The sequence below is a fragment of the Lissotriton helveticus genome, chromosome 6, assembly GCF_964261635.1.
Source record: "Lissotriton helveticus chromosome 6, aLisHel1.1, whole genome shotgun sequence".
Lineage (NCBI taxonomy): Eukaryota > Metazoa > Chordata > Amphibia > Caudata > Salamandridae > Lissotriton > Lissotriton helveticus.
Window position 1 is genome coordinate 2078286638 of NC_136067.1, and position 15303 is coordinate 2078301940.

Below are 15303 nucleotides of genomic sequence, written 5' to 3' on the forward strand. Positions count from 1 at the left end.
GGGTACCAGCTGATCTCTTTTTAGACAACCCCGACCTATGGTTCCATGTGTTGGGAAACATTACCAGAAGTGTGGAAATAGAGGCCCCCACAAAAACTTGGTAATATATCAGACCCTTCATGTTATCGCCCAGTTTCTCTAATCGACACCACAAGCAAGCTTATGGATAAGAGGTGCTTCTTGGACGTACAGTGTGGGTTTGGGCAAGACCTCATCGCTGTGGAACAGTGTCTTAAACTCCATCTGTTCATATCTACATATACAGAGGCAACAGTGGCACTATCCACCTAGGTTTCCTGGACCTAACATTGGCCTTTGACTGGGTGTATAGAAGAAGGTTGTGATCAAACATGCTCAATGTAGGTCCCATACTCCGCATTGGTCCCCTTTTTGACCCAGATGCTCAAATGAGTGACAAGGCGGTTGAGGTTCAGGAAAAATGGAGAGCCTACCGACCCAATTGAAATGAAATGTAGCATTAGGCAGGGCTGCGTATTGGTCCTATACCAATTTTACATATATATTAGCAACCTATATAACCATCTTAATCTAGATGAGGCTGATAGACTGAAGGTTGGGTCTAGGAAATTATCTGCCTTATTATATATGGACAATTGTGTCCTAATCTCAAGAATGAGGAAAGGCTAGAAAACATTCTTGGATATATATTACTTTTCATGAATGTTTTGGGTTTAAAAATAAACATCCTCAAATCCCACATTATGGGTATAGGGAATCCCTGTACAACTGTATCAAGCAATATTAATGGTGAAAAATGTTTCCTTCCCCTCTTACCATTTGATCAAAATATTACATTGACACACTTGTTTAAGACCAGGAAGCTAGGGTTCGAGCAAACAACTGCTTCACTTTTTAGATTTGTTCTGAAGCTGGGAAGGAAACTCTTGGATGTTGTGGCTAATATCTACTCTATACAATGCCTCTCTATGGTAACACATGGAGCATGGTTTTGGGGCTACAGTGATGTTACCCAATACAGATCGCTGAAAATGTATTTCTAAGAAGACTCCCCTCAGCGCCATAGTCTCCACATATTCCTTTGTTGCTTAACCAGGGTATCATTCATTACTGTAATTCTCTAGATAAAAAGGCACACATTTATGTTTCTGAGATATGTGAAGGAGCACCTCGCCTTCCTGGGGAGAGTGGATCGCTATCTTAACCCATTGTTAATGGCTAACAGCTCTAAAAATTAATTCAAACAACATTTTCTATCTGTATGTGCACACCAACATCAAGTTAAAGAGTTAGGTAAAAAGAGGGTAACCAGATATCTCCCTCTTGTCACCGCCAGCACTAGGGAACCATATCTCATGTGTTCATTTCCCCACACACTGTGACACATCTAGCAAAGAAATATTGACACACCTCACAGAGGTCAACCATGGAGCAGGAGGGAGCAGACAGGACAGCAACACTAACAACCCCAGCACCAGCCAGGATGTCCACACAGACTCACAGGGAAAGAGAAGAGAAGGTGCACTTTCATTGAGGAGGAGAATGATATCTTGATCACGGAGGTGACAAAGCACAGACCAGCTCATCATCAGCTCCAAATTACCATTAGGGAAGAAAGAGCTCATTTGGCAGTCCATAGTGGCCAAGATCAACAGTGTGGGACAAACAAAGAGGACAGTCACTGACTAAACGAAACGCTGGCATGACAACAAGCGCTGGACCAAGGAGAAACTAGAGTTCACTTAACCTCCAAGACACCCCCCACTGCCTTGAGACCCTTAGCGGTGAGCAGTTGGCGCTTTACAAATACCACATTTTTAGCCAAGTATACGTAAACAGGAAAAATTACACTGTTGCAGGCACATGAGAGTCGATGTATGATGTAGCCCCATCATTGTGTGGCATTATTATCAGTACCTTGCCCAAAAGAGCACTTCCAGAGGAGCCATGAACACTGACAAATGAGTGAGCCTGAGTCTAATGTCTAATGATGTCTGATGATCCTCAGGGGACTATGAGTACTAGTAATCTCCCTAGTATGACTGGAACCATACCGTCAGAGTCAGAACACAGTACTCACTGTCCACAACTATGGAGCCAGCTGTGTGTCAACGGAAGCACATAAGAGTACATAAATAGGAAACATGTGGTTGATACAACCTCACACATTCCTGCAGTGTAGCAAGCCATTCAGCTATCTGAAGATGTGTGGATGGAGCTGTAAAACTAAACCCAGGGCCACATGAATGTACAATGTGCAAGTAAGAGAGGACAACAAACAGATTGCTGTGGTCTGCTGGGTGAAAGGCAGACTGCAATTCCTTCAGTGAGTACCTGAGCAAACACACTTCATCCTCACAGAGGCAGTCGGCTGAGTACTGGTCAAGGGAATGTAGGCACCCTGTTAACTAGGTTCAATGTGCACAGTTGTAGTGTCACTACATCAAAGCATAAACAGTACAGCCATCATCAAAAGATAAGATAATAACCCTGGCAGTTGAGTACCTGACTTGAAATAGCACGTGCAGGTAGGGCAGGCCCAGCAGGCTGTGTTACTGGATTGCACTGTATCCATTTCTATGACTAAAAGGCCTTACACATCTATTTTGAACTGAAGGTTAATATGAAGAAAATATGCGTGTCAGCCTGATAATTAATTTCAACATAAATCATCAATAACATATCTTGATTTCATTGCAGAGGGAGAAACAACACCTCCTGGACAACTGCCTTTTATGGATGAGGAATCTATTGATGGTGACATCCTGCCAACCTTGGACCAACACACCCAAAGACAAATCTTCTTTTTTTTTGGAAACAACTTGTCCGGTTGCTGGAACGGTCTCCCAAAAATAAGCCTTCCATCGCACAGACACTGTCTGCTAGCCCAAATTCAGACATGGACTCCAAGGACCCCAATTAGATTTCCAACATCATGCAGTGGCAGCTGGTAGATGAAGCGTGAGCGGGGATGGAAACCTCTACAAATAAGGACACATCAGAGAAAATAAGAGGCAGCTCCCACCCCTGGCTGTCATTGCTGTCATTGCCGGTGTCATGAGGCAGATGCTTGAACAACTGCCCTGCCGAAGTGACACCAATGAGGTTGCCAACCAACTGGGGGCCATACACAACATCCTTGAATCATGGAGCAGAAGCAGGACTGACCTCCACTACAACATGTGGCTATGTTGGCAAACCACCAGGCCCTTCTCAGCTCTGTGCTGCCTTCATTGTTATCAAAGGCAAATGTTGGTGGGGACAAGGCACACACATCTCCTTCCCCTGACATGTATGTGCCTCAGTCACCTCCTGCACTAACACCACCCCCTGCAGTGGAAGAAGAAGATATGGACTCTGACATCCATTTTAGGAGAAGTGACCTGTAACATTTCTCTGTGCAACTTGGCCAGTTTCTCATTAGACTTGTATATAGGAATGAACTCGTCAACTGCCACTGTCCTCAATTGGTTTTTCTACCTATTGATCTCACCCAATTAAGGGCTGTTAATGTGGCCTACAATCTCTAATGGCAAAGTGGACCTCCTCTTCACTGGAACACTCCTCTCCTCAACATGGGACATGTCATGTGTCCCCCATAGACTTTGTCTGGCCATCCAATGGCACACTGATAATGTTGGGGTTGTTGCTTCAATATTTGCTACTGTGATACTCCTTTTGACACAGATGCACTTACTTCAACCTCAGGATTGTCTGTCTGTTGAGGATTGTACTAAGTAAACCATGTTGGATCTTAGGACACCAATAAGGCAAACTAACAACTGAAGTGATTTGTGTCACATACACCATTTGTAAAATCTAGACAGGACAGGCCCAATAGTCAATGTGCTACGCAAACAAATGATGGACGTAATGCTTAATAAAACATACATTCACCTCCAGTCGGGAGATCTGGCTTAAATCCATTGTTTTTTTGCTCACCATGCCACCCCAGTTTAGACCCAGCCATATGCAAATCATTCTTGTCCCTGTGCCTCATGGGAACAGTCCAGACCAAACTGCCAAGCCAGGTCCTCCCGGGACTGGAAACAAGCATCCTGGGACCGGTTTCTGGGTATATCTTTTTGCATTTGTCACCCCGAGTGGGACGGGTATGCCCAGACGTGGGTCCTGTGCTCTCCATGCCACTGGAGTCAAGCTATCCTGGCTGATGAAGGCTGAAAGCCTGAAACCGGTCCTAAGATGCTTGTTTCCAGGCCAGGGAGGACCTGGCTTGGCAGTTCGGGCTGGACTGTTCCCATTGGGTGCAGGGTGAAGACTGATTTGCATATGGCTGGGCCTAAACTGGAATGGCATGGTGAGCAAAAAAACAATGGATTTAGTCACAGATCTCTGTACTGGGGTGAATGTATGACATTGTTCTGCATTCTGTCCATCAATTATTCTTTTTGCAATAGTAAACCATATCTGCATCTCAAATAGAAAGTACTTACCCAGGGGCACATGCATGGAGTGCAACAAGTGGCATTATTTCAGTGCTAAGTCTCAATAAAGTTCCTGTCCAGTTGGGCCCTATCTCTATGTACACGATGAATCAAATAACAGTGATGTGACAATTAAATGATGCTAGGCTGTGTGCAAGTACTTGACATCCTTCTCTGAACCAACACATCCTTGACTAGTTTCAATGGTTCGACATAATCATCCATACAATACATGTTGCATGACTTACACACAGTACAACATTCAGTCAATACCTGTATTGAGTGGAGTCCATTCCCAGCAAAAGCGCCCCTCTCTTTGCAGATTCATGTTCCAAGCTCACTTCACTTACTCCATATAAAACTTGACTGGAGCTACTCCATAGGAATCTCACCTTGTTATACATGTATAAAAACACAGCCTGGAATTCCTAAAGCATGTCTGACATAGTTAGATGGTGGGTACCAACCATTAAAACAACATGCACTGCTTCACTATTGCCTCATGGAAAACCATGGAACCCTAGTGCATAGTATATGTAATGAAATGTACAATTGAACAAATCTTTTTGGGGGAAAGCTGCCAAACCTACCTGCCCTCCACTGTGCTTGCTGGTCTTCTTGCTCCCCCATTCCGACGCCGCAGCTCCATTCTTCGCGGCCGCCGAGCGGAGGAAGGGGAAGGGGACTACCACTCCCAGGATCCTCAGCGGCGGAAGCACACGCCATTTCCGTGCCTGGAGGCGCACTTAACTGCAGCCAACCCCGGCAGAGCGGGCGAATTGAACAAATCTTTTTGGGGGAAAGCTGCCAAACCTACCTGCCCTCCACTGTGCTTGCTGGTCTTCTTGCTCCCCCCTCCCGCCGCCGCAGCTCCATTCTTCGCGGCCGCCGAGGGGAGAAAGGGGAAGGGGACTACCACTCCCAGGATCCTTAGCGGCGGAAGCACACGCCATTTCCGCGCCTGGAGGCGCACTTAACTGCAGTCAGCCCCGGCAGAGCAGGCAAATTGAACAAACCTACCTGCCCTCCACTGTGCTTGCTGGTCTTCTTTCTCCCCCCTCCCGCCGCCACAGCTCCATTCTTCGCGGCCGCCGAGGGGAGGAGGGGGAAGGGGACTACCACTCCCAGGATCCTTAGCAGCGGAATCACACGCCATTTCCGCGCCTGGAGGCGCACTTAACTGCATTCAGGACGAAGCTCGGACTAAGGGCGGACAGTCTGTGACAGTCCGGGACAGGACGGACTGGGCTGGGCCAGGGACCTTGACCCTTTTGTGGAGGACCTTTGAGACTCTAAACAGTGAGACTTAAACTTAAATACCTATTAAGTATCTGTATAGGGCACTGAGTTCTACCTTGGGTACCGAGGTAACGCTTATTCTTGACTGCACTATCCTTGTCATTTTTGTGGCCATGTCTAATCAAAAGGGTTCCTTAGTGCTAAATACCTTGGACAATTATCTGGTGAAGGTAGTGAGCAAAATCAACAGTGAGCGACGGCAGTCATTAGGGCTAAGCTGTTCCCCTATACCTCCTACATCCCTCTCCTTGCTAAATGCGCAACCCTCACCTGATTTAATGGCACGGGAAGTTAGCAGCGTTATTGTGAATCCTGATTTATCTGTTAGTGATTCCCCTGAGTTAAACACCGCGCCTACCATTGATTTAGATTTATTGATGGATATTAGGGAACATAATCAACCGACTCGTAAGCCTAGACCAGTCAGAGCATGCAGGAAAGTGCAGTCTAAACGTGGGGGATCACGATCAGCCAGAAAAAGATTAGCTTCCCCACCCAAAACCCATGATACTGATGAGGCTATCCTAGGGAAGGGGGTTATCGAGAATCTGGAGGATGACCAATTAAAAAACTAGTAAGCATGCTCGACTTCAAGATCAAGGGCATTGTAAAACCCCTTGTGGCTAAAGTCGACCAGCTCACTGCAGAGGTCAATAGACTGGGTACCCTCCTCAACAAGACTCTGGAAGAACTAGATGGCTTATCAGCACCGGTGGTAAATGGGTGTGAAAATCACGAGGCTCACCCTGGAGGAGGGGAGGAAGATAGTGGGAATGTAGTTCAGCAACCCCCGCCCACCCAGGACCCAGTAGGTGAGGAGGGTCAAACCGTAGTTACAAAGGTACCCCCAATAATACATAAAGAAGTACGTAAAGAGCGTGACTCGTTTCAATTTGTACTTGAAGCTTCTCCTTTAGTTTTGGTCCTGGCAAATGCTCCTTCTTTAACACCTGGGCAGGTAGAGACAACAACTTCTTTAATTGATAAAGCACTCCACTGGCTGACGAAAAACATGAAGATATCACCATGGGGAAAACAGCAGTTGGCAGGGGAAATTACTATGGCTAGGAGGGTAGCATGGCTTGGGGATTACCCCAAAAAATTCAAGGGTGACTGCATAGCCTTGAACTTTTCTAGTCCTGATGTACTTCCAAATGTATTGGCAAACTTGTTCCCCCCGCAACGTAGGGACTATGATATGATCCCATTAACCCTTGATTTCTTCTACAGTAGAAGATGGAGTGTAGTGAACCATAGTAGATTACGGTCGAAATGTGCCCCTGTGATGCGAACAGAGGGGAGGGATGTCCAAACCAGAGATAGTGGTATCAGATTGGAAAATCGGTTTGGGGCCCTGTCCGATCTGAACGAATGTGATTGACTATTGAGGAGTGTAAGATCTAGAACTATGGTGACTAGCGAGATTGGCAGTAAACACGGTCCCAAGGGTAGGAGCGAGCCACAAATTAACTTGGACCCTATACCACATACAACCTTAAAGGAAAGATCACACTCCATTGGGCAGTGCATGGAGAGCAGGAACCTTGGCCAACTAACCAGCTCGGACCTAGTTGGAGAACATGATGGCCCCGAAATAGATGGGGTCTATTTAGAGAACATCTGCCTTGCACCTACGGTCACTGGACATCAACTAGTGATCGGGGGCGCAAGTTTAGCTACTGAAAACCAGAAGGGATCCATCAAGTACTCTGTCAGGGGTTGCTTTTCTTCCTTTGAATCTGGCCGGTATTGACAACAAAATGTCTTCCCCTGAATGGTGTAGTTTTGTCGACCAGCAGGACGTCATCCTTTTTCAGGAAACCTGGTCTACGGCTCCTGTCTATCGTGTGGGGTACCTCAACTTCCATGCGTTAGCAACTAAAAAATCTAAAGGTCGGCCAGCTGGGGGCCTGATCATCTGGGTCCGACAAGCACTATGTTGTAAGGTACACCAAACTAGTCCCCCGTTGAATGATATCCTAGCAGTTAATATCACATGGGATAACGGTCAAAAGGTGGCCATATTTAACATTTATGCGAGGGGAACAGGAGGGAGCCAAACATCTGAGGTAATCTCAGCTCTTGACCAGCAGCTCGAGGTACTTCCAACACAGGTGTCTATCATAGTGGGTGGAGACTTCAACAACACTTTTGAACCCCTGGGTCAAGAGGATCAGTTTCTTGCTGCAGAGGAGGACAGTAAATGGGGTGTCCCACAGCTCGAACTACCTGCTGTAAAAAGATGGTCAGCTGTAGCAATACAGCTAAAGGCCCTATGTTTAGTTAGAGGGCTTAGAGCAGCAAACGTTTGTACCTTGTCTGATCGCATGGGGAAAAATACCTTTGACAATGCAAGGTATTCCAGCCGTATAGATTACATCCTGGTGGATATAAGGGGGTGGCACAGTCTGATAGACATGTCTGTTAAAACTAGGATGGAAAGCAACCACAACCCACTCTGCATGGAGTACCAAGCGCAGACGGGTACCAAAGAAATGAATTTGGGGTGTGGTAAGGTCACCTTGGATATAGTCGCTTCCAATAATATGCGCCATATTAAATGGGGTAGCTTCATAGAGAAGCCTGAGAAACTGGAGGCCCTTAAAAATATGGTTATTGAAGAAGTGGCTAATTTAAATACTCACACTGACAAGCTAGACTTTCCCCAAATAATGTCTGAGGTACATAACCACTTATTTGCAAAACTTCAACTATTTTTTAGTAAAACCATAAAACAAGATAAGGGAAATGATAAACCTCCGAAGGTGAAGTGGTATAATAATGCATGCAAAGTGGCCCGCCAAAACCTGTGCACAGAAATAAGGACCAAGAACCGCATAGAAGTAAGGAAGGCAAGGGAGATTTATAGGCTCACCCAGAAGGCAGCTAAGAAACAGTGGGATGAGGATCAATGGCGTGACTTGAAACAGGCCTGTGGAGCAAGGGATTCAAAACAATTTTGGGCCATCGTGAAATGGGACAGAGGTGGCATAGCTGAGGCCCCCCAAAATAATGTTGCGAAACAAGAGTGGGTAGATTTCTTTAGACCACAATACGCACAAACCTCTACTGAAGTGGACTGCCCACTTCCCCTAACTATTTTTTACCAGAATCAGCTTTTTACAGGTAAGGACTTTAGCATAGCGCTAGATTGCGTGACTGGGGGTAGAGCCCCAGGTATGGATGGTATTCCTGCTGACGTGTTTTTAAAGCGATAGATCATCTTGGTGTAGGTATTTTGAGTGTCTAGCTAACTCGGTGGCTAGGGGTGCGCCAATCCCACCTTCATGGAAAGGCGCCGAAATAATACCGGTTTTTAAAAAGGGTGACAAATCCCTACCCAGTAACTATAGACCCATCAGTCTCATAGACTCAGCCCAAAAACATATGGGTCATTTAGTACAAAATAAACTGCAACAATGGATAGAAGAACACAACATTTTGTCCCCATATCACGCCAGTTTTCGGCCATGTTCTAGCTCAATTGACCAGGTTTTTTATTTCATTGCACTCTACTGGAGGAATGTGGCCTTGACCAAGGGGACCCTTTATGCGGTCTTCGTAGACCTAAAATCGGCTTTCGATTTAGTCCCCCGTTCCAAACTTTGGAGGGTTCTCGCTGAGTCAGGGATATCTCCGGAACTATTGACCCTTCTCGTCCGCCTGCATGACAACAACTACGCCAGAATTAGATGGGGGAAGCAGGGTGAGGTGACCGACTCATTTCCTGTCGAGCGTGGTGTTTGGCTGGGGTGTGTATTGGCGCCCACGCTGTTTTCACTATACATCAACGGTATTGTGGACTATCTTAACCGTTCCCCCACCGACGCCCCGATTTTGGCTGGGCAACTCGTACCTGTCCTCATGTTCGCGGACGATACGTTGATAGTCTCCAGGACCCCGAGTGGGCTCCAGAAGGCTGTAAACACGTTCGGAGAATTTTGCCAACTCCGTGGACTTGAGATAAACACCTCAAAAACCAAGTTCATGTGCCTGAGTCAGCGGAAAACCTTCAAAGGTACAATTAGTTTCAATGGAACTCCACTAGAACAGGTAGAGGCATTTACGTACCTGGGAATATCTCTCCAGAGCAATATGGGCTGGAAAAGCCATATTGATATGGCTGTTCTAAAATTCCATCAGCTAGCGGGTGCCTTAGTCACAAAGCACAAAGCTTCCTTTACAAAGCCAATTACACCTGCCTTAGAGATTTATAATATGAAGGTCATAAGTGCCTCTTTGTATGGTTCTGAACTTTGGGGGTTTAACAATCTAACCCAAATGACAACGGCAGAGAACAAATTCCTACGTTGTCTAGTGGGGTTACCCCAAAGTACTCCTTCCATTCCGCTTTTATAAGATCTAGGCAGGAAAAAGTTGAGGATATAGCACGGTTACGGCCCCTATTGTATTGGAGGCGTATCTGGACAACCCCAGAACTAGCACATTACGCCCTTGCACTAAAGGATATGTAAATGTAAATGTAAATTGATACTTGTATAGCGCACTACTCACCCGCAAGGGTCTCAAGGCGCTTGTACGAATACCGCTGTGGAACCCATCCTGGCTTTCCTTGTGAGGTGTCCACTCCTGGGCACCCCCAAGGTGGAGGCCAGGCATCCTTAGCGTTGTGGGGGCCGTTGTGGAGATTAAGCAAGCTATTGCCCAGAGTTGCAGAGTGGGACTCCATGATTGGAATAGGCACTGAGGCGAGAATTATCAGGTGCGTGGAATTTTTGAGCCCAAGACCCGCCGAGGCGGGGAATTGAACCCTGATCCCGGGCTAGACCTCTGCATCAGGGTCTGCCGCTCTAACCATTGAGCCACACTTCTCCACTATCATCAATATCATTAGGGCTGATCGTTTTCATCATATCCAGAGATAAGGGGCTTACTAACAAAGTTGGAGCTTGATCATCTATGGGTAGATGCAGACGTCCCAAGCTTCCTGTCAAAAGCAACTTTGAATTTTTTTTATTGGGAAATGATTTGGATGTCCACCCATAGTACCTGTACAAACACTAATTTAACAGGACGGTTCCTTGATTTTAAATCTCGCCCACTCTGTGAAGCCTACTGGGATATTATAGAGAGTCCGCTTGACCGAAAGCTGTTTTTCCAGTTTAGAGCTGGAACCTTACCTGTAAAAGCCTTCAGTTGTAAGTGGTCGGCAAATTGGGATGACAAATGCTATAACTGTAAAAATCTGATTGAGAATGTATCCCATATACTGTTTGTATGTCCCCTCTATATATGCCCTCGTAGCAAGTGGCTAAAACCAATATGTATTAATATGGGCACCCGGAGAAATATTGAGGCCTTACGGATATTGGAGACTGATTGTTCACCATGCCTAGCGATTGCAGTTGTCAAATTCTTAAGGTGAGCCTGGATCATTCGCACCCGCACTTTAAAAATCTCTTGATTCTAGCCAATTGATTTTTTCTAAAGACTCTCAATAAGATGATTTATCATATCTTTGTATACATCAGTTTTTTAAAGAAGAACATATCTTTTAGAACATCTGTTTTTAACCTGTAAATGACAGCCTCAAGATTTAATAACTTTTTAACATTGTATTTTTATTTTGGTTAGTATTTATAACGATTATGTCTATTAATTGTAAGAGGAAGTATAATTTTGCTTTTATGACATGCTGTCGAATAAAGCTTTTGAAATGAAATGTACCCTATACCATTGGATCTTTTACCTATCCTACTTTCTGTCCACACATTTCAGAATGTAATGTTACCTAGATTCACATGTAGTCATATATTATCCATGTAAATGAGTGTGTGCATGCCTGCTATGGAGTTCATTGTCATGCCTGTCTTGAGCTTAGTGTGCATGTAATAGCTAAAACATGCTCAATTGAGAGAGGCAGCATGGCTACCGGCAGCACTATGTGGACAGTGAAATATCCTGGATGCCAATAACACAATGCATACATGCCTGTCATACGTTACACATTGCATTTCTGGATCAAACAACAACACAGAGGGATGATCAGATGTCAATTATAGGCCATATGAGTCAGGCATGTAACTGCATTGGCATGTGAGAATGCTGCAATGTGTCATATCTACTCATTACTAATCTGTCTGCACTGAGGTAGGAATGCTAATCAGGTTTGTGAAACTGCCATACAAAACTGTCCATACATTGCCATGTGCACAAAAGCACCATACATGGGCATCAGACAGACTGTTTGAGTCTTTGGACAACATTCTGTATACCACCAATGCATTTTGTTAATATGCCTCCATCACCCCACCTCACATGTCACTGATATGCAGCACTCTGAGGAATGCACCGGTTCCCATGATGCAGGATATTAGTTGACACAAATCATGATAAATGTGGGGTTGTGTCTGAAACTAAGTAAATCATTGATATGGGCGATGGACTCACACACTTGCAGCTAATATTAGGGATTTGTAACTTGAACACTGGTATTTGAATAATGAATGATACATTAGAACTGTGTCAGTTCTAAAATACAGAGGCAGCATCTATACTAGGGAGGGAATAAGTTGTGGGATGCGGAGCATGAACATAGGCTCACATAAGTCCATTGTAGTCTGAACATTTGAAAGGCGCCGACCTACTGGTACATGTATAAATCCCAAGAAATGTTGCTGTTTGAATGACATGGGTGTCTGACCTGCATTCATTCATTTACAGTGTACCAAGGTTGATAGAGATGAGGAGTGTATCTGGCATGCATGGGCATGGTATGAGGTTCTGCACCCCTTACACACCTGGGACTGACTCACATTTGATATTGGGGAAGGGGAACGGCGTTTACAACGCAACTTTTACAACGCAGTACTTTTACCACGCAACTTTTGCAACGCAAGTCGTTACAACGACTTGCGCTGGGGGGCGCTTTAGGATAGGGAATAGTTAATTTACTATCCAAAACCTTCCCTACTATCCACGGGGACTGGAGTTGGAATAGTAAATTAAACTATTCACTATCTAGCAGCCCCCAACGCAAGTCGTTGTAACGACTTGCATTGTGAAAGTTGCGTAGTAAAGGCATGTGTTGTAAAAGCATGCGTGGTAATGACATACATCCTTGGGTAAATATGCTATGTGGGTAAAATCACAGACTATCCCATGCAGCATTTCAGTCACATAATTGAGATAACACCAATCGTCTTTCAGTCCACAGTAAAAATAAAAGACATGAGCAAATGACCATATGTTGTTTTGTGTGTAGATAATGAGACATGTGTCATACCAAGACACACTACAGCTGTCCCACCATTAGCAAAGCAAACTCTGTCCAACATGTGGGCCTGCAGACATTGACAAATGATTCACATTTGCATTTACATTTAGAGTAATGCTTGTTCCCGCTGACAGATGATGCCTCTTATACAGCTCAATGCAAACAACATCAGAGAACACACACAACCCCTGCAAAGCACAGAAAGTGAAACTCACTCGTGCCATTGCAATCCCTGAAGGTGTCAACCTCATCGCTGGTGCGGGGTCAGGTCCATCTACAAGATAAAATCACGGAACATTGCTCCATGAAAGCTAAACATGTACACTGTCTACGTTTAAAAAACAGTACATGACTTCACTATTGTCTGATCTACTCTGTAATTTGGACATGTTGCAAATGCCAAAGTGGAAATGTCATAATGATGGACATATCTCTGCCATGTTGCAGGGTTGTCTGGTAATGCCAGGCACAGTGTGTGTCTGGTGCAGAGATTGCACACAAAGTACTATACAACCCTAACCTGCAGCATGGTGCAAGGGTGCCTGGCTTATATGTTTATCGTGAACAGACCATACATGCATATTTAGATATTGTTAGGTTCAGTCATTGATAGGTCGTTTGCTCCATATGTTTCAATTGTTTGGGGGATAATCTGCTTACCAGATAAAATTAGACAAATCCCTTCTCTATGCGCTCACTGGATCCCCACTGGCTTAACCATCTAGCGCTCACACTTTAGTAGTCAAAGACATGTTTCAGTATCAGGGAATGACGATTTCTAGGACAGACACTGAATTTCTAGAGGACAATCTATTCCCTTAATTGAATACGCTTCAAAGGGATGTGATACACTGTAGACAGCTATCAATGTCTCTAAGAGGATGGGCCGCACTGCTCAAAATGATAGCCTTGCCACAGCTCCTATAAGTTTTGCAGACTTCATCTTGTGCCACCAGACTTTTTCCAAAAAGTCAACATTGAAATTGGGGTGCTTCTATGGAATGGAGGAAGCCTTAGACTAACACTTCACAAACTACAAAGGGGAGTGTTTGAGAGTGGAGTGGCCCTTCGGACATCTGAAAGTACTACTGGGCGGCAAAGTTGGTCACAATTAATGCATGGGTGTTCATGGGATGGTACAACACTGACTGTATATGGAGGGAAGCAACTAAATTCCTGATTTGGAAGGGAAGCTAACAGGAAGGACTCCTTTGTAAGATAGTGGCCTCATAAGAGAAGTTGGTGGATTGAAGGGTTTCTGTAAATGGGGACTATTGGGGATTGACTATTTGGGAGACGGGTGGTGTGGGCAAAAGGTGATCCATTTTGAAGACCTACATGCTCAATAATATATGCCTCATTCAGAATAATACAGGTACATACAGCTGAAACACGCACTGCAGTGTCACATCCCAGATAGCAAACACAGAGAGGAATATATGCCACTTGAGATAGTGTACTACAGATTTTATGAATGGCAAGGCTACTTCCCTAATAGATAAAAAAAATAATGTGCAATGCACCGTACCCTCCAGTGGCTATCTGAGACTTATGAGAAGCCAAGCTGGGTAAGCTGGAAGATGATGATTGGGCAGAAGTGATACAGAGCCATAGGGAGGGGATAATACAGGTGTAATTACACATTATACAGTTATGAATACTTCATAGATCTTACACCTCAAGGGTACTTCTACCCCAAATGAACCACAGCAATACTGACTTGTGTACACATGGTTCCTGGGAGAGGGACATATTTTTCCACATGCTGTGGTCCTTTCCCTGTATTCAACAGTATTGGAAAGAGATAGTATGGGTAATGGGTGAGGAGGTGGACCAAGAAGTCCCAGTGGAGGCCAGGTGGCACATATTATGTGTGACAGGAGAAGACAAATGACCCAAATACCTGAGATTCTGTCTCAAGATAGCAGACGTAGTGGCATGGGCGTAGGGTGTGAACCAAACACAGGAAATCATTGAGTGGAGGGAAGACCTAAACTGGTGCTGTGCAGCTGGAAAAGTGGTGTACCAAAGTAGGAGGTGCCCATGGAAGTGGGACAAGATCTGGGGCTGTTGGGTGGCATATGGAGGCCCTTGAGGTCAGTATGACCACAGAAGAATCGATGAGACGGGCACTCCTCAGGGTCAAAAACTAAAGTGGAACTGTGTCTAGTTTTGAGTTTCCTAAAGTATCATCATAATGCAACTGATATTGAATGTGAACGGTATCCCCGACACTCCCATGGAGACTGTACATTATTGATGTTTGACTAATTGTACTGCCAAGCTTTATGTAATAAAAATGAATGAAAAAAGGACATGCTGAGGCCTTGTCAAGTAAATACA